At 44.7% G+C, this 27365-nt stretch overlaps 1 long non-coding RNA gene across 1 annotated transcript; it reads left to right on the forward strand.

Moving 5' to 3' along the window:
• On the forward strand, positions 1–27365 carry LOC133475460 (uncharacterized). Its single transcript, XR_009787857.1, has 2 exons — positions 1–973; positions 24062–27365. It is a non-coding gene; the product is annotated as an uncharacterized LOC133475460 (long non-coding RNA).

Below are 27365 nucleotides of genomic sequence, written 5' to 3' on the forward strand. Positions count from 1 at the left end.
CGAGCTTCTAAAGGAGAGCCCAGACACCCTGTGGAGGAAACTAATTTTAGCCGCATATGTCCGCAATCTTGTTCTTTCGGTCATGACCCACAGCTTGCGACTACAGGTGAGGGTAGGAACGTTGATTAACTGGTAAATTGAGCGCTTCGCCTTTTGGCTCAGCTCCTTCATGACTGCAGACCCTGCACCAATCTGCTCATTCAATTCCCTTACTAAGACCCCAAGATACTTGAATCAGCTGCCTCCGGGGTCCCACAGGCAAAAATAGGCCTAAAAGGACTCCTTCAGCTGGACGGCATCCCTCACTACCAGTGTCCAGGAACGGGTTAGGGAATTACTGCCACGATAGGGATCGACAACATTAGGGCCTTAGTCCCCCTCGGCTGCCCCACTCAATATATCCCATGGTCAAAGTTCTGCCAGAGGTGGAAATCGAAACTTTATGGGCAACTCCAGTATGGAACAGAGGATTGGTTCCAGAGCCGGAGTTGTGTGGCGAGGCCAACCCAGAACCTCTCGGCCTCGCACACAAGCGCAGTCTCCTTCCCTGTCCCTCGAACCAGCTGCTGCAGTCAGGGATATTTTTTCACTAATGCATTTTATATGGTTGAGTATTTTTTTTTTTATATATATGGGGTTATTAAAAGAGTAACATATAGTCTAACCCAAGAAGAGGTCAGTCATTTTCCTCTTCACTTTTATTCCCTTTTTACGAGCCCGACAAGCAAACGTGTGGGGGTGGAGGAATTTGACCAGTTGTGCAAACAACATGGTGAACAAAGGAAAGGGAAGCAACATGAGAGATGATAGAGGCAGAGACTAAACTGGTGTTTGACAACTGCCGCTGTGGTGTTGACGATCCGCTGACAAGTTCTTCCTTTTTGTTTGCTTGGTGATGACTGATTTGCATGGTTTGGATCTTTCCTAAGACGTTGGAGAAGTATACTCAGGCAAGAGCAATGTTCACCATAATGTAAGTGCAGCATTGTCTAACTTGCAAAAACATGACGTAATATATTGAATTGTTTCAAGAGACGTTGTACAAACTTATCTACATGAGCAAAGCAGATTGCTTGTGCTTTACAAATGATAATTTACAGATAATCTTCCTCACTTTTAAATCATTTTACAAGTAAAACATAATAATCAACTACCTATACATACACACGCAAACTGACACATTTCTCAGACACTGTTCAATAGAAAGACCATTCTGTGGAAAAAGAATGCCTCTGAGTAAAGTTCACATCATCTTGATGCCTGCTGTGAAGAAAAGTGTGCTGGTAACAGTTTGAATAGAATTTACTGTTTACTGGCTCTGTCAAGAAAGTACAAAGCGACATTGTTGACATTTCCCAGGCACTTACTGTTGTGTGCACTTTCCAACAGGCAGTCAGACAACGTGATGCTGAAAAAAAACATGCTCTCTTCTCTATTTATGGAGCATGCCACCTGTTGTATGCATCGACAAGCTAGAAACCGAAAATAAAGAGCAGTGCCACATTCAATTTTGCATTGGGCAATTGTCTTTGTATGAATAGAAGGACCCGGGTTCAAATCCGCCCGCACCTGTGTGGAGTTTACATGTTCTTCGCATGCCTGCTAGTTTTCTCCAGGCAATCCGGTTTCCTCCCACATCCCCAAAACATGCGTGGTAGGTTGATTGAAGATTCTAAATTGCCCGTAGGTGTGAATGTGTGTGCGAATGGCTGTTTGTTTGTTTGTGCCCTGCGATTGGCTGGCGACCAACACTTATGTTTTTGCTCCCATTTTTCGTGAGCTGGAAACTTTTTCTACATACACAAAAGGCCCTTTCCCTCAAATATTGTTCACAAATCTGTTTAAATCTGGGAGGTGGGATGAATGATCTCGACAAAGGAGAAATACTCATTTCTCAACCAATTTTCAGGAGGGTTACTGTTTTGTCATTGCCAAAGTGTATGCTATCGATACACATTTGAAAAGTGACAATCAGAAAATGATCAAAATGATAAAAAGAAATGTCCAGCAAATTGGCCAATAGAGCAATGTGATTTCTCACTTTCTGATTTTTCTTTTCTGAACAGAAAAAGACAAATTTCCCTGGATCAGTTTGTTTTGCCAAAATCAACCAATGAATTAGAAATGAAAGACGCAAAAAAAATCTGAATAAGGCTGTTCTTCAATGAGGAGCTGTAGTCCTCTTCTCCTTTCCCTCCTTAGTTAAGGTTACTGAACAATAAACTGTTATCATGATTATTTGGTGTTTTATTTCTTTATAATAGTGTTTTCACTTATTTCTATCTTGCACTATATTTTGAACCACACACTGATTAAAAAAGGAAGTACCATTTAAGTTTGGGGCTGCAACGGATTAATTGCATTTCCATTTATGTCAATGGGAAACATTACCTTGGTTTAAGAACGTTTCAGGTTACAAACGGGGTTCACAACCTGAGGTTCCACTGTACTATTTCTTTGACAAAAATCTATTATTTCCGGGCTACTTTTACCATGTCAATCACAAACGCTATTAGAGTTGTGATTGGATGATCAAGGAGAATGCCTAGACGCCCAGAACCGATTTCCGCCTTACGCCGCAGAACGGACAACTTGTTTTCAGCTTAGAGCAAAGCATTATGCGTGTCGTCAACGATCGTCATGCAGCTCGAGTAGAAGCACGACATGGACCGTTCGCAAACCGAAAACAATACTTCACTAGAGGTACATTTTCTACGAAAATTTTGGATGGAACCCGAATTGTTCGTAACCTGAGGTTCCACTGGATGTGCCTTGCTGTGACTGACTGGCGACCATACCAGGGTGTACCTCACCTTCAGCTGGGATAGGCTCCAGCTCACCCGCAGTCCTCAACAGGATAATCGGTGGAAAAGGAAGGACTGAAAGAATGATGCTGGGGAGGCATGTTGTAGTGTCAAGTTGGACTGCAATAATTATAAATGACACCATTTGCTAATATTAGTGAGAAACCACATTGATTTACAGCCACCGTTATTGATTTTAGTTATAGCACCTTCAATCATTCCTTCCAAGGCTGTTAAAAGCATTGCTAAAGGACATTCCTGTTGTCAAAGGAACAAGTCAATAGGAAACAGCTGACCTACTGCGTGAACGGCACTGTTCCCTAGGAAACTGTTGGTGTGGAGGCAGCTGGGACTTCAATTCTCAACTGAAAACTGAGTGCATAAGAGCCATCTTCCCATTGATATTTAGTATCTCTGTGCCAGTATTAGTGGATGTGCATTGAAGCCAATTTTGCCCAGTACTTTATTAATTGATTTGATATTCATTTTAGAAAAAGCCAGTGTTTCCCACGATGAAACACATTGCAACAATTATCTTAACAATAAAATATTTGATAAAAAAAGTAAGCAACTTGAGGTGTCACGTTACAGCCTCCCAGCAGAATGTAACAATTCCGAGACATGAGACATATGCATTTTTTTTAAGACGTTTCCCTTTTTCTTTACACTAAAGACCTATAGTCTCTGCGTGTTCTGTCATATCTAATTTGTCATATTTCTCACGTTGTAAATGATTATGTACACATGTATCTCTCTCGCTCTCTCTTTATATATATATATATGTATACAGTGGGCACGGAAAGTATTCAGACCCCTTAAATCTTTCACAGTTATATTGCAGCCATTTGCTAAAATCATTTGAGTTCATTGTTTTCCTAATTAATGTACACACGGCACCCCATATTGACAGAGAAAAAAACGGAATTGTTGAAATTTTTGCAGATTTATTTAAAAAAATAAATAAAATAAATGCAGACCCTTTGCTGTGACACTCATATATTTAACTCTGGTGCTGTCCATTTCTTCTGATCATCCTTGAGATGGTTCTACACCTTCATTGGAGTCCAGCTGTGTTTGATTATACTGATTGGACTTGATTAGGAAAGCCACACACCTGTCTGTATAAAACCTTACAGCTCAAAGTGCATGTCAGCGCAAATGAGAATCATGAGGTCAAAGGAACTGCCTGAAGAGCTCAGAGACAGAATAGTGGCAAGGCACAGACGTGGCCATGGTTACAAAAAAAATTCTGCTGCACTTTCTGTTCCTAAGAGCACAGTGGCCTCCATCATCCTTAAATGGGACGACCAGAACCCTTCCTCGAGCTGGCCATCTGGCCAAACTGAGCAATCGTGGGAGAAGAGCCTTGGTGAGAGAGGTAAAGAAGAACCTAAAGATCACTGTGGCTGAGTTCCAGAGATGCAGTCGGGAGATGGGAGAAAGTTCTGGAAAGTCAACCTTCACTGCAGCCCTCCACCAGTCAGCAGGGTGGCCCGACGGACGCATCCTCCTCCTCCTGACTCTACCCAACATGTTTATAGAATGTGGAAGAGTTTACCAAATAAGCTAACAGTTAGCTTAGCTTCTCATATTATATATACTTTTCCATCTTCTGCTTTGAAATCTCTGCCCGTCTGGATGCCCCGTGGCTCCATGGTGCCTATCACACGTCAGTCCAGGTACAATGCCGGACTTTTGATGTGGGCAACAAGGCTCACAATTATTAGTGGAGATATACAGCGGCTGAAATAAATATTTAACACGTCACCATTTTTCTCACTAATTATATTTCCAAAGGTGCGATTGACATGAAATTTTCACCAGATGTTGGGAACAACCGTGGTAATCCATACTTACAAATAAAGTAGAACAAATAAGATCAGAAATTAAGTTGTGTGTAATAATGTGTAATGACACAGGGAAAAAATATTGAACACATGAAGAAAGGGAGGTGCAAAAAGGCATGGAAAGCCAAGACAACACCTAAAATCTATCAATAATCAAACTGCAATCCAGCCCCTTGTTAATGCAAATGAATATCAGCTGTTTTCAGTCCTAAGAACAAGATGGCGCCTACCCGTGTGGACGCCTCGGTTACGCGTTCTCTAGTATTGTTTTTGTCTTTGTGTTTTTCATTCGTCTTTGGAGACATTACTTGACTCACTCACACAAGGGGAGGCTTGCTAAGCATCAAGGAGGCTACTACGGACTTTCTTTCACCAACTTTCGCAAATCCGCTCAGTTTTTTCCCTGAGTTACTCACCGCGGTTTTTGGGGCATTGAGACGGAGGGGGCGCCACAGAGGGAAGCGAGCCGGCATCCAAGTGAAGCTCCGCAAGAGAGGATACAGATTGGCGTTTACGTCGATCCACCTCGCGAATCTACGCTCCCTACCCAACAAAATGCACAACCTTCATCTTCTGATAAGGACCAGTAAAGACTTCCGCCGCCATGTGCTTTACGGAGACTTGGCTTTGTGAGGCTGTACCCGATGGCGTCGTCATGCTTCCCGGCTTCCTTCTTCACTGGGCAGACCGCGACATGGAATCATCGGGGAAAACAAAAGGCGGCGGGAGATGCTTCTACATCAACGAAAAAACGGTGTACGGACATCACAGAGCTCAGCACACACTGCAGCCCGCATTTGGAGTTGCTGTTTTTGAGACCATTCTACTCGCCTTGTGAGTTTGCATCATTCATCCTCGCCGGTGTCTACATTCCGCCTCAAGCTAACACGAACGCCGCACTGCTAACGCTCTCCGAACAAGTCAACGTAATTGAAAAAAAACACCCGGACTCACCCCTCATTATTCTCGGGGACTTTAACACAGCTAAACTCAACCATGAACTCCCTAAATACAAGCAGCACATCGACTGTCCTACCAGGGAAAATAACATTTTAGACCACTGCTACACTACGGTAAAAAACGCAAACCGTGCTATACCTCGTGCAGCCCTGGGCTCGTCTGATCACTGCTTAATTCCCTTAATACCGACGTAGAGGCAAGAACTTAAATGCGTGAAACCTACAGTGAAAAAGTGGACCAATGAAGCAAAGATGGAACTTCAAAGCTGTTGAGACTGCACAGACTGGAGTGTCTTTGAAAATTCAGCTAGCAGCCTGGATGAATATACGGACACTGTCACATCCTATATTAGTTTCTGTGAAGAGGTTTGTGTACCAACAAAGTCATTTCGCACATTCAATAGCAACAAGCTGTGGTTCACTGCCAAACTTAAGCAACTTTGCCAAAGCTAAGGAGGACACATATCAAAGTGGGGACAGGGCCCTGTATAATCGAGCTAGAAAACAGCTGACTAAAGAAATTAACATTGCAAAGAGAAACTATGCAGCAAAGTTGGGAAAACCAGTTAAGCACAAACGACTAAATCAGTCTGGCATGCATTACAATCGCGAACCAATTACAACCAACCAATCCCCCAAGCTGAGAACAATAGACTGGCCTACAACCTGAACGCCTTCTACTGCAGATTTGAAAAGGACACTTTCACACCCCACACCCACCCAGCCGCACAACCGACCACCATGACACCTCTGACTCCCCCTCTTGCGTTAATCATCCGCAAACAGGATGTGAGACGCATCTTCAAACAACAAAAGATTAACAAAGCGGCAGGCCCAGACCATGTGTCCCCATCCTGCCTCAAAGTCTGCGCGGACCAGCTCGCTTCAGTCTTCACACAGATGTTCAATAGATCTCTGGAACTGTGCGAAGTACCATCCAGTTTCAAATGCTCACTATCATTCCAGTCCCCAAGAAACCTGCAATCTCTGGTCTCAATGACAACAGGCCTGTCGCCTTGACGTCTGTGGTCATGAAGTCCTTTGAACATCTCGTGATGGACCACCTCAAGAGCGTCACAGGTCCCATGCTGGACCGCCTGCAGTTTGTCTACCGAGCAAACAGGTCTGCGGATGATGCAGTCAACATGGGACTGCACTTCATCCTAGAACACCTCGACAGCGCAGGGACCTATGCAAGGATCCTGTTTGTGGACTTCAGCTCAGCGTTCAACACCATCATCCCTGAACTCCTCTCCTCCAAGTTTCTCCAACCCAGCGTCTCGCCTGCCATCTGCCAATGGATTTAGAACTTTCTGACGGGCAGGTGAGGCTGGGGGAGGCCACCTCATCCACACGCAGCATCAGCACTGGGGCACCCCAAGGTTGTGTCCTCTTTCCTCTGCTCTTCTCTCTCCACACAAACGACTGCACCTCAATGCACCCGACTGTCGAACTCCAGACGTTTGCAGATGACACCACTGTCATCGGCCTCATCAAAGACGATGACGAGTCTGCATATCGACAGGAAGTGGAGCGGCTGGAGCTGTGGTGCAGCCGACACAACCTGGAGCTGAACACGCTCAAGACTGTAGAGATGATCGTGGACTTCAGGAGGCATTCGCCACAGCTGCCCCTCACGTTGTCCAGCTGCCTTGTGTCAACCGTCGAGACCTTCAAGTTCCTGGGAATTGCAGTCTCTCAGGACCTGAAGTGGGCGACCAACATCAACTCCATCCTCAAAAAGGCCCAGCAGAGGATGTACTTCCCGCGGCTTCTGAGGAAGCACGGCCTTGCCACAGGAGCTGCTGAGGCAGTTCTACACAGCGGTCATCGAATCAGTCCTGTGTTCTTCCATCACAGTCTGGTTTGGTGCTGCTACAAAAAAGGACAAACTCCGACTGCAACGGACAATCAAAACTGCTGAAAGGATTGTCGGTACCCACCTACCCACCCTTGAGGACTTGCAAGCTGCCAGAACTAAGACAAGAGCGTGCAAAATCCTCTTGGACCCTCCGCATCCCGGTCACCAGCTCTTCCAGCTCCTTCCCTCAGGTAGGCGCTATCGAACAATGCAAACTCAAACAAGCAGACATTCCAACAGCTTCTTCCCTCTTGCAATCAACTTCTTAAACACCTAACCAACAATTCCATTACAACATGCTGGCAATTTTTTGTTTTGAGTTTGTTGTCACATTTCTGTGGGGCCAATTATACATTAATCGTGCACTCACTGTAGTAGTCTCGCCACGCTGCACTATTTGCATATCTGTTGTTGACCAATACTGTCCACTCATGCCAGAGTAGCATTTGCACCACTTGCACACTGATTGAGGAGTATCTGCAACATTTGCACAATCAACATTGTCCCAGATTATCACGTTACTAGTCACTTTAAACTGCATACACACCTTGAAGTCTCGGCGCCCTTTGCACGATGGTCATTGCACCGGACTATTGCAATATTAATAATTCAAACTGCTCCCAGTGCTAGAGAACTCTGTGTCTTTTTGCACAAACAAACAAAAAAACACATAAAATTGTACCGGCATTACCAGATAACTAGCAATCCTTTGTTGCTCGGTGACTGTTTTTCTCAATGTCTTTAAGTCTCAAAAGTGTTCTCTGTCAATTGACTGTCTGTTGTCGCACTGGAGCGGCTCCAACTACCGGAGACAAATTCCTTGTGTGTTTTTTGGACATACTTGGCAAAATAAAGATGATTCTGATTCTGAATTAATGTCCTACAAAAAAAAGTCTCATTGTCAAGGTATGTGTCAAGACCATCGCAAAACATAACGATGGCATTGGTTACAGGCGCATATCTAAGCTTCTGAACGTTCCAGTGAGCACAGTTGGGGCCATAATACGTAAGCGGAAAGCCAATCATAGCACCATAAATTTGCCTCGATCAGGTGCTCCTTGCAAGATTTCTGACAGAGGAGTGCAAAGAATAATCAGAAGTGTTTCCAAGAGCCAGGAACCACCTGTGTAGAGCTTCAAAAAGACCTGGAATTAGCAGGTACTGTTGTCACAAGAAAAACAGTGAGTAATGCACTCTGCCGCCATGGCCTGTATGCATGCTCACCACGCAAGACCCCATTGCTGGAAAAAAAAAAAAAAAAAAAAGCATGTAAAAGCTTTTTTAAAGTGTGCTGAACAACATTTGGGCAAGACGGTTAAATACTGGGAGAATATAGTCTGGTCGCCTGTCGATCTCCCGTTCCATTCTTCCCTCACTCGTGAACAAGACCCCAAGATACTTGAACTCCTCCATTTGGGGCAGGATCTGATCCCCGACCTGGAGAGGACACGCCACCCTTTTCCAACTGAGGACCATGGTGTCAGATTTGGAGGGGCTGATTCTCATCCCAGCCGCTTCACACTCTGCTGCGAACTGCTCCAGTGAGAGTTGGAGGTCACGGCTTGATGAAGCCAACAGAACCACATCATTTGCAAAAAGCAGACATGCAATACTGAGGCCACCAAACCGGACCCCCTCTACACCTCGGCTGCACCTAGAAATTCTGTCCATAAAAGTTATGAACAGAATCGGTGACAAAGGGCAGCCTTGGCGGAGTCCAACCCTCACCGGAAACGAGTCCGACTTACTGCCGGATATGCAGACCAAACTCTGACTCCGGTCGTACAGGTACCGAACAGCCCGTATCAGGGGGTTCGGTAACCCATATTCCCGAAGGACCCTCCGAGGGCCACTGTCGAACGCCTTCTCCAAGTCCACAAAACACATGTAGACTCCCATGCACCCTCGAGGAACCTGCCGAGGGTGTAGAGCTGGTCCACTGTTCCACGGCCAGGATGAAAACCACACTGCTCCTCCTGAATCTGAGATTCGACTTCCCGACGGACCCACCTCTCCAGCACCCCTGAATAGAACATACCAGGGAGGCTGAGGAGTGTGATCCCCCTGTAGTTGGAACACACCCTCCGGTCCCCCTTCTTACCAGGGGGGCCCAGTCTGAGGTCCTGAGCACTCTGGAGAAGGTTTTCGTCCAGGATATCCCTGTACTTGGCCGCATTCATCTTTCCTTCGATTGCAACCTGTCATCCTGTCCCTGCAGCTGAAAAACACCCCCACAGCATGATGCTGTCACCACCATGCTTCACTGTTGGGACTGTATTGGACAGGTGATGATCAGTGCCTGGTTTTCTCCACACATGCTACTTAGAATTAAGGGCAACAATTTCTATCTTGGTCTCATCAGACCAGATTTATTTCTCACCATCTTGGAGTCCTTCAGGTGTCTTTATTTTAGCAAACTCCATGCAGGATTTCATGTGTCTTGCACTGAGGAGAGGCTTCCATCGGACCACTCTGCCATCAGGCCCGACTGGTGTAGGGCTGCAGTGATGGTTGACTTTCTCGAACTTTCTCCCATCTCCCGACTTCATCTCTGGAGCTCAGCCATTCCCTCTTTGGGTTCTTCTTTACCTCTCTCACCAAGGCTCTTCTCCCCCAATTGCTCAGTTTGGCCAGACGGCCACCTCTAGGAAGAGTTCTGGTCGTCCCATTTAAGGATGATTGAGGCCACTGTGCTCTTAGGAACCGAAAGTGCAGCAGAACTTTTTGTAACCTTGGCCACATCTGTGCCTTGCCACAATTCTGTCTCTGAGCTCTTCAGGCAGTTCCTTTGACTTAATGATTCTCATTTGCTCTGACATGCACTGGGAGCTGTAAGGTCTTATATAGGCAGGGGTGTGGCTTTCCTAATCAAGTCCAATCACTATAACCAAACACAGCTGGACTCCAATGAAGGTGTAGAACCATCTCAAGGATGATCAGAAGAAATGGACAGCACCAGAGTTAAATATATGAGTGTCACAGCAAAGAATACTTTTAATACTTATGGCTGTATGATTTTTCAGTTTTTCAATAAATCTGCAAAAGTCTCCCCCTCCTTGAGCCGTCACCTTATCGTGGTGGAGGGGTTTATATCTCCCAATGATCCTAGGAGCTAAGTTGTCTGGGGCTTTATGCCCCTGGCAGGGTCATCCATGACAAACAGGTCCTAGGTGAGGGACCCGACAAAGCACGGCTCAAAGACCCCTTATGATGACGACAAATGATGGACTTGGTTTTCCCCTTGCCCGGACGCGGGTCACCGGGGGCCCCCCTCTGGAGCCAGGCCTGGAGGTGGGGCTCAAAGGCGAGTGTCTGGTGGCTGGGCCGGCCAGGCACAGCCCGAAAGGGTAACGTGGGTCCCCCTTCCCATGGGCTCACCACCTGTGGGAGGGGCCATTGGGGTCGGGTGCAGTTCAAGCTGGGCGTTGGCCAAAGGTGGGGACCTTGGCGATCTGATCCCCGGCTACAGAAGCTGGCTCTTGGGACGTGGAATGTCACCTCTCTGGCAGGGAAGGAGCCTGAGCTGGTGTGTGAGGTCGAGAAGTTCCGACAAGATATGGTCGGACTCGCCTCCACGCACAGCTTGGGTTCTGGTACTAGTCCTCTTGAGAGGGGTTGGACTCTGGAGTTGCCCACTGTGAGAGGCGCCGAGCAGGTGTGGGTATACTTATTGCCCTCCGCCTCGGTGCCTGCACGTTGGGGTTCACCCCGGTGGACGAGAGGGTAGCCTCCCTCCACCTTCGGGTGGGGGGACGGGTCCTGACTGTTGTTTGTGCCTATGCACCAAACAGGAGTTCAGAGTACCCACCCTTTTTTGGAGTCCTTGGAGGGGAGCTGGAGAGCGCTCCTGCTGGGGACTCTATCGTTCTGCTGGGGGACTTCAATGCTCACGTGGGCAATGACAGTGAGTCCTGGAAAGGCGAGATTGGGAGGAACGGCCCCCACGATCAGAACCCGAGCGGTATTCTGTTATTGGACTTCTGTGCTCATCACGGATTGTCCATAACGAACACCAAGCATTAGGGTGTCCACACGTGCACTTGGCACCAGGGCATCCTAGGTCGCAGTTCGATGATCGACTTTGTGGTCGTGTCATCGGACTTGCGGGCGCATGTCTTGGACACTCGGGTGAAGAGAGGGGCGGAGCTGTCAACTGATCACCACCTGGTGGTGAGTTGGCTCCGATGGTGGGTGAAGATGCCGGTCCGACGTGGCAGGCCCAAACGTATTGTGAGGGTCTGCTGGGAACGTCTGGCAGAATCCCCTGTCAGAAGGAGTTTCAACTCCCACCTCCGACAGAACTTTGCTCATGTTGCGGTTGACATCAAGTCCGAGTGCCCGGAGCTGTGGCCGTAAGGTGGTTTGTGCCTGTTGTGGCGGCAATCCCCGAACCCGTTGGTGGATACCAACGGTGAGGGATGCCGTTAAGATGAAGGAGTCTTATCGGGTTTTTTTGGCCAGTGGGACTCCTGAGGCAGTCAATGGGTACCGGCTGGCCAAGCGGAATGGTGGTCGCTGAAGCAAAAACTCTGGTATGGGAGGAGTTCGTGAGGCCATGGAGAAAGACTTCCGGACGGCTTTGAGGAAATTTTGGTCCACCATCTCAGAAGAGGAAAGCAGTGCACCATCAACACTGTGTATATTGGGGATGGGGCGCTGCTGACCTCGACTCGGGACATTGTGAGTCGGTGGGGAGAATACTTCGAAGACCTCCTCAATTCTACCAACACGCCTTCCCATGACGAAGAAGAGTGTGGGTTCTCTGAGGCAGGCTCTCCTATCTCTGGGTTTGAGGTCACCGAGGTGGTTAAAAAGCTCCTCGGTGGCAAGGTCCCGGGGGTGGATGAGATTAGCCCGGAGTTCCTAAAGGCTCTGGATGTTGCGGGGCTGTCCTGGTTGACACGCCTCTGCAAAATCGCGTGGACATCGGGGACAGTGCCTCTGGATTGGCAGACTGGGGTGGTGGTCCCCCTTTTTAAGAAGGGGGACCGGAGGGTGTGTTCCAACCACAGGGGGATCACACTCCTCAGCCTCCCTAGTATGGCCTATTCAAGGGTGCTGGAGAGGAGTGTCCGTCGGGAAGTCGAATCTCAGATTCAGGAGGAGCAGTGTGGTTTTCGTTCTGGCTGTGGAACAGTGGACCAGCTCTACAGCCTTGGCAGGGTCCTCGAGGGTGCATGGGAGTTTGCCCAACCAGTCTACATGTTTTGTGGACTTGGAGAAGGCGTTCGACCGTGTCCCTTGGGGGGTCCTTCGGGAGTAGGGAGGAGACCCCGGGGATGACCTAGGACACGCTGGAGAGACTACATCCTTCGGCTGGCCTGGGAATGCCTCAGGAGCCCCCCGGAAGAGCTGGATGAAGTGGCTGGGGACAGGGAAGTCTGGGCGTCCCTGCTAAAGCTCCTGCTCCCGCGACCCGACCCGGATAAGCGATAGAAAATGGTGGATGGATGGATGGATGCAAGAATCTCAACAATTCTGTTTTTTTTCTGTCAATATGGGGTGCTTATGTCCATTTATGAGGAAAAAAAATTTCTTAAATGATGTTAACAAATGGCTGCAATATAACAAAGAGTGGAAAATTTAAGAGGCTCTGAAAAAATATTTTAAACTTTCCTTTCCATAATTTTCAAATAAATGTCATAAACTGGATGTCTTTCAGGGTTACCAGGTCGGGCAATTGTGGTGCCTCACAAAAAGAAGGCTCCGGATGGAATGTGTATTCGAATACCTTGGGCCTAATCTCATATGTCCACTTCCAAAAATATGTATTTTTACGCAGTACTGTGTCAGAAATCCTTCAGATTGTTATATTTACCTTGAGTTTCGCGGTCAATCAGATCACAGAGCATAAATTAGATTTCCCTGTTTTTTCTCGGTTTGCACGCATGCTCTTCCTGTATGAGTGCACTGATTTTTGTGGACATCGCTGCCTGTCATCAATTTCAATGTTTGTCATCATCCATTGTCAGCTTCTTAAGCATTGTATCTCATTTGTTTATTAAACTGTATGTACAGCTTCAGTTCTCATCTGCTAGTATCAGTTGTCATTTGTGATTGTTTTTTGTGTACACTTACAATGATCTCAAGATACTTTCAAGTAAATTTACTTTTCTTGCTTCCATTAAAGCCTCTGTTTTTTTCCATTTATGTCTACTGCAATTCTACTTTTTTGTTGATCTGTCTCTCTCTTGCTGTCTTGCCTTGTTATCAAATGATATAAACTGTGATTTGGTTATTTTTTATTAAAGAAAAACAAAAGTGAACTTCAAATTTAACCAATGAAATGATAAACTTGGTCATAATTTCAAATAACTACATGGGGATGCTCAACATTATCAGTCCGATAAGTTATTGTCCAATATCAGCATTTTATATATACACACACGGACAACCATTCGCACTCACATTCACTGAGTGGGAACTGAACCCACGCGGCCCGCACGAAAGTCAGGCGATTGTACCACTACACCATCATTGACCTTCCAATCCAATTCACTTTATTTATATAACACCATTTAAATAAACACAAGGTTCCCAAAGTGCTGTACAATGCAATAGAAAAACAGCACAAATAAAAAATAACAACAATAAAATGAAATCAGATGAAAAACGACATAAAATGAAGTAGATAAAATTAACATAAAATAAAATGCACTGCCCACACATCACATACATACATCACATCAGACACGCTAACTGGTGTTAAAAGCGAGGGTAAAAAGATGGGTTTTAAGCGAGGATTTAAAATGAGACAGTGATGAGGCTGATGTACAGTGGCAAAACATTCCACAGTTTTGGAGCTGCAACAGGCAATGCTCGTTCACCTCTAAATTTATGCCTGGCTCTGGGCTCTGTCAGAAGCAGCTGGTCAGCTGACCTGAGAGAGCGGCTGGGAATGTAGACTTTCTTGTGCTAGTTAAAAGACGAGCCGCAGCATTTTGAACCAGTTGCAGACGAGTAATGGAGGACCCACTAACCCCCATATATAGCCGAGTGGTCACAAAGGTGGGGATTACTATTTCAAAGTGCTGTTTTTGAAGGACAGGTTTGATTTTTGCTAGCTGCCTTAACTGGAAAAAGCTGGATTTAACCACGGCTTTAATTTGGGTGTCAAATTTAAGATCAGAGTCCACTTTTACACCCAGGTTGTGAATGAAGGACTCTTGAGATTGTGCTAAGGGACCCAGATCAACTAGGGGGGGTCAAAGAATTGCCACCAGTGTAAGCACTCTACCAATATTTTAGCACAGTAGGAGTCTAAGGGGGGCATAGACCTGACTGTTATCTGCATTTTAATGAAAATAAATACCATGGTTCCTGAGAATTGAGCCAAGTGGGAGTAAATGGAGGGAAAATAAGAGAGGGCCAAGCACAGAACCCAGTGACACCCCATATGAAAGGGGAGCAGTGGAGGACACAGAGTCAGCAAGGCTAAAACAAAAGGTTCGCTGAGACAGGTAGTAGCTGAACCATTCAAATGCTGTACCTCTGATGCCCACCCAATGATCCAAACGAGTAATCAGAATGTCGTGGTCCACCGTATCAAAACCTGCATGTGGTACGACAGTTCCAAGAGGAGGGACAACAACACAACAAATCTTACAAGTGACCAGAAAACCAATCATTGCAACCATGGTGCAGTGAGGGAATACAAAGTAGCAGTGCCGATTAAGTTAAAGGCAAAATGCGTTTGAAAATTGCACTAAGTTTGTGAAAGCCCAAAAGCCAAAGTTAATAATGATAAAATCACAGTTCATGGCACTTGACGACCATACCTTTCCATTATTGAGGACAAAGGATTTTAGTGGTTAGATTATAGAAGTTATTAGTGTGCTTGGAGCCCAGGTATAACGGCCAAAGCCATCACGCTTTCACTTGAATCACGAACTAGAACTGATTAATTATTTGTAAAATGCAAGTTTAAAGAAAATACAAATCCCCTGACACCCCCATCTGCCCCCCCCCCCCCCCACAACCCCCCCAAAAAAACATTTCAAATTACGTATTTGTACTCATATCTCAAAAGGTTTTTCCAGGTAGACCAAAACTGCTGAGAAGGCAATCGTCACTGGATTGGTTGCTTGTCGCTTTTTAAAAAATAGTCTCTAGTGGGGTCGGAAAAGGCTCTCCATATAACAACAAAATTTGCATCACTGATTGAAAAAGGGTTATGACCAGGAGTCCTAAATTATCGTTGTTAATTTAGTGATTTTGTCTTTTTTCCTCACTTAATTAAATGAATAAAGTGTTGTGTCTCTCTCTGTTTCTGCATCTTTGAGCCAGCTGTAACAAATGTAGATACAGATTTGAGTTTCTACTTTAAAAGGTTCATCTTTTGCCCATATCCCATTCCGCCATAATGTTTGCTGGAATTCAGTTCACAATTATTTGCCTAATCCTGCTACAGGATACACAAATGATGAAAACTACCTGGCAGAATGAATTATGTGAATTATTTGGCAGTTTACTTATCATACATGGTCCTTTGAGAGTGGCGCCTGAAATGCCTGCCACGGAGAATGCCCTGGCCAGGAAGTTTGTAGACTAAGCGCTTGCCAACATCGGCTCCAAACATTTTTTCCCCTGTTGGTGAAAGGTTCTTTCCTGTGGGTCTACCGTGGGACTTCCAACCACTGCCAGAATAAACGAGTTTACAGTTTAGCCCATCTTGCTCAACATCTGGTGTACCAGTATTGACAAGTTGATTCAGAGCTGGCATTTTTAGCAGATAGAGCTCATACGAAAATTAACCTCTTGTCCTTAGTCAAAAATATTTTTGTGAAAGCGTAAACTAATGATAGTGATAACTTTTGTACAAAAATCCCTTTGATCAGATAAGGGAGTTTTCATCAACGCAGCAAATATCTTGACAGACAGTCAGTATTTGTAAGTAGTTACATAATAATGTGGGGGAGGGGGTGGGAGTCTTACTTTATTACCCCTTCAAAACCGATTGATAGTACGCTTTGAGTTATTCTTTGACAATGCTATGCTACGACTTACCTTTTCTCACTTTATTTCTGAAGTGACATTCAACAGACCTGTCACAAATAAGAATTTGCATCCAGTAGTGCTGCAATTGGTAATCGAGTATTATACTGACAATTTTATCGGAATAATTAAGTATAAGGATGAACTATATTTTTGCTTGGTTAAAGAGCATTAATGAAAACACAGGAGAAAATCACTTACTAATGGAAGACCTTATTTAACTGTCACATTTATTGCTGATTTGTGTTGTACTGTTTTTTTTTTTTTTTTTTTTTTTTTTTTTCTCTCCTCTCCATGAAACCATTACTTTAGGTAGTGTTTGAAAGAATGACCTCTTGGTCAATCCCTTTATAAGAGTGTGCCCATCAGGACATTAACTGTCGAAAGGTAGTAAGAACTAACTAACTGTAGCAATAATGATGTGATACACTTTGACCTAACAATCAGAAAAATCAGCAGCATTATGTTCTCACTTTTCAGAATTTCCTGTAGTATAACAGTGTGAGAAGTGACATATATAGCTATAGAAAGAGAAGCTGTGAACTTTGGTTTCTCAGTGCTAATCAAGTCGATGGGTTCAAATCCAAGTGAAGTGACGAGCCATTGCTGTTCAAGTGCAAGTCGAGTTGCAAGTCCTTCCATCCATTTTCCATACTGCTTATCCTCACTAGTGGTCAAGGGTGTGCTCGAGCCTATCCCAGCTGACTCTGGGTGAGAGGTGGGGTACACTCTGAACTGGTCGCCAGCCAATCCCGAGGCACTTATAAACAACCAATCTGAACTACCTAACTAAATTAAGCTTTTGACACTATTCTAATTTATTGAGATGTACTGTATCTGTACTTGTACAACCCCAATTCCAATGAAGTTAGGACGTTGTGTTAAACAGAAATTAAAAACAGAATACATTGATTTGCCAATCATGTTCAACCTATATTTAATTGAATACACTACAAAGACAAGATATTTAATGTTCAAACTGATAAACTTGATTGTTTTTTAGCAAATAAGCCTTAACTTAGAATTTTATAACTGCAACACGTTCCAAAAAAGCTGGGACAGGGTCATGTTTACCACTGTGTTACATCACCTTTTCTTTTAACAACATTCAAGAAACGTTTCGGAACTGAGGACACTAATTGTTGAAGCTTTGTAGGTGGAATTCTTTCCCATTCTTGCTTGATGTACAGCTTCAGCTGTTCAACAGTCCGGGGTCTCCGTTGTCATATTTTACGCTTTGTAATGCGCCACACATTTTCAATAGGAGACAGGTCTGGACTGCAGGCAGGCCAGTCTAGGACCCGCACTCTTTTACTACGAAGCCACGCTGTTGTAACACGTGCAGAATGTGGTTTGGCATTGTCATGCTGAAATAAGCAGGGGCGTCCTTGAAAAAGACGTTGCTTGGATGGCAGCATATGTTTCTCCAAAACCTGTATGTACCTTTCAGCATTAATGGTGCCTTCACAGATGTGTAAGTTACCCATGCCATTGGCACTAACACAGCCCCATACCATCACAGATGCTGGCTTTTGAGCTTTGCGTCCGTAACAGTCCGGATGGTTCTTTTCCTCTTTGGCCTGGAGGACACGACGTCCACAATTTTCAAAAACAATTTGAAATGTGGACTCGTCGGACCACAGAACACTTTTCCACTTTGCATCAGTCCATCAACTCGGGTCCAGAGAAGCCGGCGGCGTTTCTGGGTGTTGTTGATAAATGGCTTTTGCTTTGCAAAGTAGAGTTCCAAGTTACACTTACGGATGTAGCGCCGAACTTTATTTACTGACATTGGTTTTCTGAAGTGTTCCTGAGCCCATGTGGTGATATCCTTTTTTGATGCAGAGCCGCCTGAGGGATCGAAGGTCACGGGCATTCAATGTTGGTTTTCGGCCTTGCCGCTTACGTGCAGTGATTTCTCCAGATTCTCTGAACCTTTTGATGATATTATGGACCGTAGATGATGAAATCCCCAAATTCCTTGCAATTGTACGTTGAGGAACATTGTCCTTAAACTGTTCGACTATTTTCTCACACACTTGTTCACAAAGAGGTGAACCTCGCCCCATCTTTGCTTGCAATTCAGGGAAGCTCCTTTTCTACCCAATCATGGCACCCACCTGTTCCCAATTAGCCTGTTCACCTGTGGGATGTTCCAAACAGGTGTTGGATGAGCATTCCGCAACTTTCTCAGTCTTTTTTGCCACCTGTCCCAGCTTTTTTGGAACGTGTTGCAGCCATAAAATTCAAAGTTTATGATCATTTGCTAAAATCAATAAAGTTTATCAGTTTGAACATTAAACATGTTATCTTTGTAGTGTATTCAATTAAATATAGGTTGAACATGATTTGCAAATCATTGTATTCTGTTTTTAATTTATGTTTAACACAACGTCCGGACTTTATTCGAATTGGGGTTGTGAATGTAGCCCATAAGCCACTGCAAACTGTAGGCCAGTCTAACCTCATCTGTCAGCCTATCCATCACCACTGCAAAAAGGAAGGAGCTCAGGGCTGATGCAGTCCCACCTCCACCTTAAATTTGTCTGTCACACCTACAGCACACCTCACCGCTGTTCTGCTGCCCTCGTACATGTCCTGTATTATTCTAACATACTTCTCTGCCACACCAGACTTCCGCATGCAGTACCACAGTTCCTCTCTGGGTACTCTGTCATAGGCTTTCTCTAGATCTACAAAGACACAATGTAGCTCCTTCTGACATTCTCTGTAATTTTCCATCAACATCCTCAAGGCAAATAATGCATCTGTGGTACTCTTTCTAGGCATGAAACCATACTGTTGCTCGCAAATACTCACTTCTGTCCTGAGTCTATCCTCCACTACTCCTTCCCATAACTTAATTGTGTGGCTCATCAACTTTTTTCCTCTATAGTTCCCACAGCTCTGCACATCACCTTTGTTCTTAAAAATGTGCACCAGTACACGTTTCCTCCATTCCTCAGGCATCTTCTCACGCACTAGAATTCTATTGAACAAGCTGGTCAAAAACTCCACAGCCACCTCTCCTAGATGCTTCCATACCTCCACAGGAATGTCATCAGGACCAACTGCCTTTCCATTTTTCATCCTCTTTAATGCCTTTCTAACTTCCCCCTTACTAATCATTGCCGCTTCCTGGTCCACCACACTTGCCTCTTCTTCTCTCCCTTCTCTCTCATTTTCCTCATTCATCAACTCCTCGAAGTATTCTTTCCATCTAGCTAGCACACTGCTGGCACCAGTCAACATATTTCCATCTCTATCCTTAATCACCCAAACCTGCTGCACATCCTTCCCATCTCTATCCCTCTGTCTGGCCAGCCTGTATAGATCCTATTCTCCTTCTTTAGTGTCCAACCTGCCATACATGTCATCATATCCCTCTTGTTTGGCCTTTGCAACCTCTACCTTTGCCCTGTGTCGCATCTCAATGTATTCCTTTCGCCTCTCCTCGGTCCTCTCAGTGTCCCACTTCTTCTTAGCTAACCTTTTTCCTTGTATGATTTCCTGTACTGTGTGGTTCCACCACCAAGTCTCCTTCTCTCCTTTCCTGTCAGAAGATACACCAAGTACTCTCCTGCCTGCCTCTCTGATCACCTTGGCTGCAGTGGTCCAGTCTTCTGGAAGCTCCTCCCGTCCACTGAGAGCCTGTCTCACCTCTTCCTGAAAAGCTGCACAACATTCGTCCTGTCTCAGCTTCCACCATATGGTTCTCTTCTCTGCCTTTGTCTTCCTAATCTTCCTCCCCACCACCAGAGTCATCTTACACACCACCATCCTATGCTGTCTAGCCACACTCTCCCCTACCACTACCTTACAGTTGGTAAACTCCTTCAGATTACATCGTCTGCACAAGATGTAATCCACCTCCGTGCTTCTACCTCCGCTCTTGTCGGTCACCCTATGTTTGTGCCTCTTCTGGAAAAAAGTGTTCACTACAGCCATTTGCATCCTTGTTGCAAAGTCTACCACCATCTGTCCCTCCAAGTTCATTTCCTGGATGCCGTACTTACCAATCACTTCTTCATCACCCCTATTTCTTTCACCAACATGTCCATTACAATCTGCACCAATTACGACTCTCTCTCTCTGTCTGGGATGCTCAGAACTACTTCGTCTAGCTCCTTCCAGAATTTCTCTTTCACCTCTAGGTCACATCCTACCTGTGGGGCATAGCTACTAATCACATTATACATAAAACCCTCAATTTCAAGTTTTAGCCTCATCACTCGATCTGATACTCTTTTCACCTCCAAGACATTCTTGGCCAACTCTAATTTTAAAATAACCCCGACTCCATTTCCATGGTCAAATAATTTAAACCCTGCCCCTAAACTTCTAGCCTTACTGCCTTTCCACCTGGTCTCCTGGACACACAATATATCAACCTTTCTTCTTATCATCATGTCAACCAACTCCTGAGATTTTCCTGTCATAGTCCCCACATTCAGTTCTAGGCTCTGTGCTTTCCTGGCCCGGGATAACGTCTTCCACCGGCGCCGTTAACCTACAGGGCGCTGCTGGAAATTCAGCAACTGTGGGTCGAAGACGAAGGAGAGGTAAAAAGCGGGTTCTTAGGCAGAAAAAGAAGAGGAAAGCACAGAGCCTAGAACTGAATGGGGGGACTTTGAATCTCGGTACTATGACAGGAAAAGCTCAGGCGTTGGTTGACATGATGATTTGGAGAAAGGTTGATGCAGCGACTGAAATAAGTATTTGACACGTCACCATTTTTCTCACTGTATATATTTCCGAAGGTGCTATTGACATGAAAATGTCATCAGATGTTGCGAACAACCCAAGTAATCCATACAGACAAAGAAAGTAGAACAAATAAGCACATAAATTAAGTTATCTGTAATAATGTGAAATGACTGAGGCAAAAAAGTATTGAACATGCCAACTGGTGTTTATTTAATAGTTTGTACAAAAGCCTTTGTTTGCAATGAGAGCTTCAAGACGCCTCCTGTATGGAGAAACTAGTCGCATGCATTGCTCTGGTGTGATTTTGGCCCATTCCTCCACACAAGCAGTCTTCAAATCTTGAAGGTTCTGTGGGCTTCTTTTATGGACCTTGAGTTTCAGTTCTTTCCATATATTTTCGATATATTCAAGTCGGATGACTGGCTGGGCCACTCTAGCAGCTTTATTTTTTTCTTTGAAACTAATTGAGAGTTTCCTTGGCAGTATGTTTTGGATCATTATCCTGCTGAAATGTCCACCCTCGTTTAATTTTCATCTTTTTACTGTAAATATCAGCAGATTTTTAGATTTCCCCATTCATCCTTTCTTCAATAATGTGAAGTTTACCAGTACCATTTGCTGAAATGCAGCCCCACACCATCATGTTCCCACCTCCGAAATTCACAGTTGGGATGGTGTTTTTCGGGTGATGTGCAGTACCATTTCTCCTCCAAAACATGGTTTGCATTATGGGATCCAAAATTTAAATTTTGCTCTCATCAGACCAGACTATATTTTTCCAGTATTTAACTGGCTTGTCCAAATGTTGTTCAGCAATTTTTGAACAAGCTTTGACATGCTTTTCTTTTCCCCAGCAAGGAGCTAGATGAAGTAGTTCTGAGCATCTCAGACAGAGGGACAGTCGTGATTGGTGCAGATTGTAATGGACATGTTGAAGGAATCAGGGGTGGTGAAGAAGTGATAGGTAAGTTTGGCATCCAGGAAAGGAACTTGGAGGGACAAATGGTGGTAGACTTTGCAAAAAGGATGGAAATACCCGGAGTGAACACTTTCTTTCAGAAGAGGCAGGAACATAGGGTGACCTACAAGAGCAGAGGTAGAAGCACGCTGGTGGATTACGTCTTGTGCAGGCAATGTAATCTGAAGGAGGTTACTGACTGTAAATTAGTGGTAGGGGAGAGTGTGGCTAGACTGAATGGGATAGTACAGTGTAAAATGACTCTGGTGGTGGGGATGAAGATTAAGAAGACAAAGGGAAAGCAGAGAAACGTGGTGGAAGCTGAGAAAGGAAGAGTCTTGTGCAGCTACTACAGCCAAGATGATCAGAGAGACAAGAGTGAGAATACTTGGTGTATCTTCTGGTAGGAAAATGGAGGTGGAATCTCAAAGTACAGGAAATCATACAAGGAAAAAGTTTAGCTAAGAAGAAGCGGGACACTGAGAGGAGTGAGGAGAGGAGAAAGGAATACATGGAGATGCGATGTACGGCGAAGGTAGAGGTGGCAAAGGCCAAACAAGTGGCATACGATGAAGTATGCTCGGTTGGACACTAAATAAGGAGAAAAGGATCTATACAGGCTGGCCAGACAGAGGGATAGAGATGGGAATGGTGTGCAGCAGGTTAGGGTGATTAAGGATAGAGATGGAAATGTGTTGACTGGTGACGGTAGTGTGCTGGATAGATGGTAAGAATACTTTGAGTTCATGAATGAAGAAAATGAGAGAGAAGGAAGCATGAAAGAGGTAAGTGTGGTGGACCAGGAAGTGGTAATGATTAGTAAGGGGGAAGTTAGAAAGGCACTAAAGAGGAATAAAAATGGAAATGATGACATCCCTGTGGAGGTATGGGAGCATCTAAAAGAAAGTTTTTGACCAGGTTGTTCAGGACAGAAATGAGTATTTGCGACCAACAGTATGGTTTCATGCCTAGAAAGAGTACCACAGACGCATTATTTGCCTTGAGAATGTTGATGGAAAAGTACAGAGAAGGTCAGAAGGAGCTACATTGTGTCTTTGTAGATCTTGAGAAAGCCTATGACAGAGTTTTTAAATAAAGGTGACACAAAGGTTTTAATAATTAATAACCCTCCAAGATACAATAAAAAATTTATGGAGGATTTTTCAGAACTGGCGGCACGGTGGCCCGACTGGTTAGAGCGTCAGCCTCACAGTTCTGAGGATTGGGGTTCAATGGATGGAAAAGTACAGAGAAGGTCAGAAGGAGCTACATTGTGTCTTTGTAGATCTTGAGAAAGCCTATGACAGAGTTTTTAAATAAAGGTGACACAAAGGTTTTAATAATTAATAACCCTCCAAGATACAATAAAAAATTTATGGAGGATTTTTCAGAACTGGCGGCACGGTGGCCCGACTGGTTAGAGCGTCAGCCTCACAGTTCTGAGGATTGGGGTTCAATCCCCGGCCCCGGCTGTGTGGAGTTTGCATGTTCTCCCTTTGCCTGCGTGGGTTTCCTCCCACATCCCAAAAACATGCATTAATTGGAGACTCTAAATTGCCCGTAGGTGTGAATGTGAGTGCGAATGGTTGTTTATTTGTATGTGCCCTGCGATTGGCTGGCAACCAGTTCAGGGTGTACCCTGCCTCCTGCCCGATGATAGCTGGGATAGGCTTCAGCAGGCCCGCGACCCTAGTGAGGAGAAGCGGCTCAGAAAATGGATGGATGGATGGATTTTTCAGAACTGCTGTCGCTTATTTGTACAGACTATTTTGTCATAACGGGAGACTTTAACATTCATTCACATTCACATTCCAACCCACACTCAAGGTCACATCTTAGACCTGGTCATCTCTAAGGATGTTGAAATTCTATCAATTGACATTAAGGATATGGCTATTTCTGACCAGTTTTGTTTATTCTTTGAATTACAGATTCTTCCAAAAGTTCAGACAACAATCAAGATGCCTCCCTTTTCCACCGAGGACTAACACGGACTGCTGCAGAGGATGTCAATCCTGGAAATGAAAATCCACCGTCTTGAAGTGTATGTTGATGTAAATGGACAGTCGGGGAATTAAATCACTCTACCGATGTCTCAAAATGATGAGCAGAAATAAGTGTGCAGACAGCCACTTGGCTCAACAAAGAGGACGGATGTGGACTGTGAAAACGCTCACGGATCATCCAGCAGTTCTCCCTGAAATTTACTGGGATCAAAGCCCAAAGATATGGGACAACGTCTAAAAGGGAGGATACAACACCAGCAGATTACAGAGGAATCCGGTTGGCCTGCGTTGCATGCTGCTTCAACCCCGTGTGAGCGGCCGTGGACGGTCGCTACAGCAAAGGGCAAGAATGGATGAATTACAGATTTGGATGAATTACAGATTCTTCCAAAAGTTCAGACAACCTCTTTGTCTATTAAGAAAATGTACATAAATGAGAGTACCGCCACTAAGTTTATGGAGACCATAGCTGTGCCACAAATTGTGAATGCTGAGACAGTTGATGAAATTTTGGATAACTGGACCTGGAAAATCTAAAATGTCATGAATGCTGTCGCTCCTATTACAACTAAAACAATCTTGAGGGGACCTAGAACACCGTGGAGGAGCACAATGATGGTAAAGACCTTTAAATCAAAGGTTAGGAAAGGAGAACGTAAGTGGAGAAAAACTCAACTCCTAATTGACTATGACCTCTACAGACAAAGTCTTTGTAATTTTAACCAAAGTCTTTGTACGTTTAACCAAGAGTTAGCACTCTGTTTGCTGTGGTTGACAAGCTCACAACCCCCCACCCCGAATCAGATAGCTCCAGAACTCCTAACAGAAGATAAAGGCAACGGTTCAGCAGCTTTCAAACCTATAGCGAAGTCTGTGCTAGCTGATTTACAGCAAATAATCAATTGCTCACTTCAGTCAGGCGAGTTTCCTACAGCTTTTACAGTAGCTGCCTTAAGCCTCTTCTAAAAAATAGAACACTGGACGCTTCCATGTTAGCAAGCTATAGACCCATCTCAAATCTCCCTTTCATAGCCAAGATTGTTGAGAAATTTCTTCTTGAACTTAAATAGACTTTTTGACACTTTTCAATCAGGTTTCTGAACTCTTCACAGTACATAATCTGCTCTTATCAAAGTGCTAAATGATATAAGGTGGAATACTGACTCAGGAAAGGTGTCAATTCTGGTCTTGTTGGACCTCAGTACGGCCTTTGCTACGGTAGATCATAATATAGTGCTGAATAGGTTGGAAACATGGGTAGGACTAAATGGAACAGTCCTTTAATGGTTCAGGTCCTACCTGGAGGAAAGGAGTTATTTTGTAACCATTGGAAGTGTTCAATATCATTGAATGGCAATGACCTATAGGGTCCCTCAAGGGTCAGTTCTTGGACCCCTCCTTTTCAGCCTGTATATGCTACCCTTGGGTCAAATTCTTCAGAACTTTAATTTTGACTATCACAGCTGTGCAGATGACACAGTTATATCTAGCAGTGTCAATTGAGGTGTTGTGTCACTGTCTAAAACAAATAGGCTTGCAAGCAGACCAGGAGTAGCTCATCCATGCTTTTATCTCAAGTAGACTTGATTATTGTAATGGTCTTCTGACTGGACTCCCCCAAAAAAGCATTAAACAGTTGCAGCTCATTCAGAATGCTGCAGCTCAGGTTCTGACCAGAACAAAGAGGTCAGAGCATATTACTCCAATTCCAAAGTCTTTACACTGGCTTTAGAATAGATTTTAAGAATAGATTCTGCTACTGGTCTATAAATCACAAAACAGTTTAGGTCCTGAATACATGAAAGAAGTGCTCATGGAATATAAACCCAGTAGGGCTCTGAGATCAACAGACTCAGGTCAAATAGTGGAGCACAGAGTCCAAATCAAACATGGTGAAACAGCATTTAGCTATATGCTGCACTCAAATGGAAAAGTTGCCAACAGAAGTGACGTCAGCCCCGAGTGTGAATGTTTTTAAGTCCAGGTTAAAAACTCTTCTTTTTTCTCCCATGCTTTTTAGAGAATTTCCTCCTTTAAATGACATTTCTTGCACTGTACGCTGTTTTAATTGTTTTTTACTTTTGTAGTTTTAAATGTTTATAAGCTGTTTATCTTACTTTGTTTTTAAATGATTTTAATCATGTAAAGCACATTGAGTTACCTTGCACTATATAATTAAATTTGCTTTGCTTTTCTAATGGGACAAGCCGAAAGGAAACTGCTCCCTGCTCTGCCGGTCCTTCAGTTTTAATGCATCATACACAGGGATGGGCTGGGGAGGACACTTGGCCGGGTGTCCTAGCACTCCGGCCTGCTCTCAGGCCCGCCATGCTTCTCTCCCATAGATTTTTAATGCACTATATACATTCGCATATCCTTTGGGGAGCTGGTTGCCCTGGGTGGGGGTGACAGGTCTTTTTTGCCCTGTGACCGTCTTGCCTCACCCCCACCAGTTTCTCCAATTTTAATGGACTACACCCCACTACATGCAGTCACGGTAAAAGGATAATGGTTATCAGTCAGGGACCTGGTAACCATAGTAATAGGGTGGGTGGTGGGTTTTCACATCTATCTTGGTTGGACACCTGGGGCCTGCGCCCCATCCTCCAGTTGTCAGGCCACGGAGGGTTGGGGGTCCGGCGCCCCGTTTTTTTGGCCCCGCCTTTCTCTCCCCTCTCTTGGCGTCCTCGCCCGTCCTTGCTCATGACTAGGGTTGGGCGTCATTTGGGTTTGGGCGGTTCCCGTTCCATGTGTCGGTTCTGGTTCCGGGCGGTCCTCGGTTCCGGTTCTTTTGGGGGGCTGGGTCGGGGAAGTTTGAATATTTAGACAGTCTCACTATTGTTCTGCTGTGGTTTTCACTCCTAGTTACCTAGGACCACCACCATTACCTTTCCTCAATAAACTGTTCATCATTTTACATCTGCCTCCACCTCCTCTTGGATCCAGCTACTCTCCATACGTGACACAGTCCTTACTATAATGTACATCATCACTGCGTAATAATTGTGGGGAAGTTACTAGCTTCAAATGAAATCCCAACTCTCGCTCTGACTAAATGCATTAAATGCTCACATGCTCATTTATTTTAGCCCAGCGACCACACAAATGATGTCCTCTTTTCCATTTTTGTACGCCTCATTTTCTTTCTTTCGTTTACCCTTAGCGTTATTTTCTTTTTGTAGTTTGTAGTTGTAGTTGTGTGTTTCATTAAATAGACTATAAAATTCCA

This window comes from Phyllopteryx taeniolatus, chromosome 3 (assembly GCF_024500385.1).
Source record: "Phyllopteryx taeniolatus isolate TA_2022b chromosome 3, UOR_Ptae_1.2, whole genome shotgun sequence".
Lineage (NCBI taxonomy): Eukaryota > Metazoa > Chordata > Actinopteri > Syngnathiformes > Syngnathidae > Phyllopteryx > Phyllopteryx taeniolatus.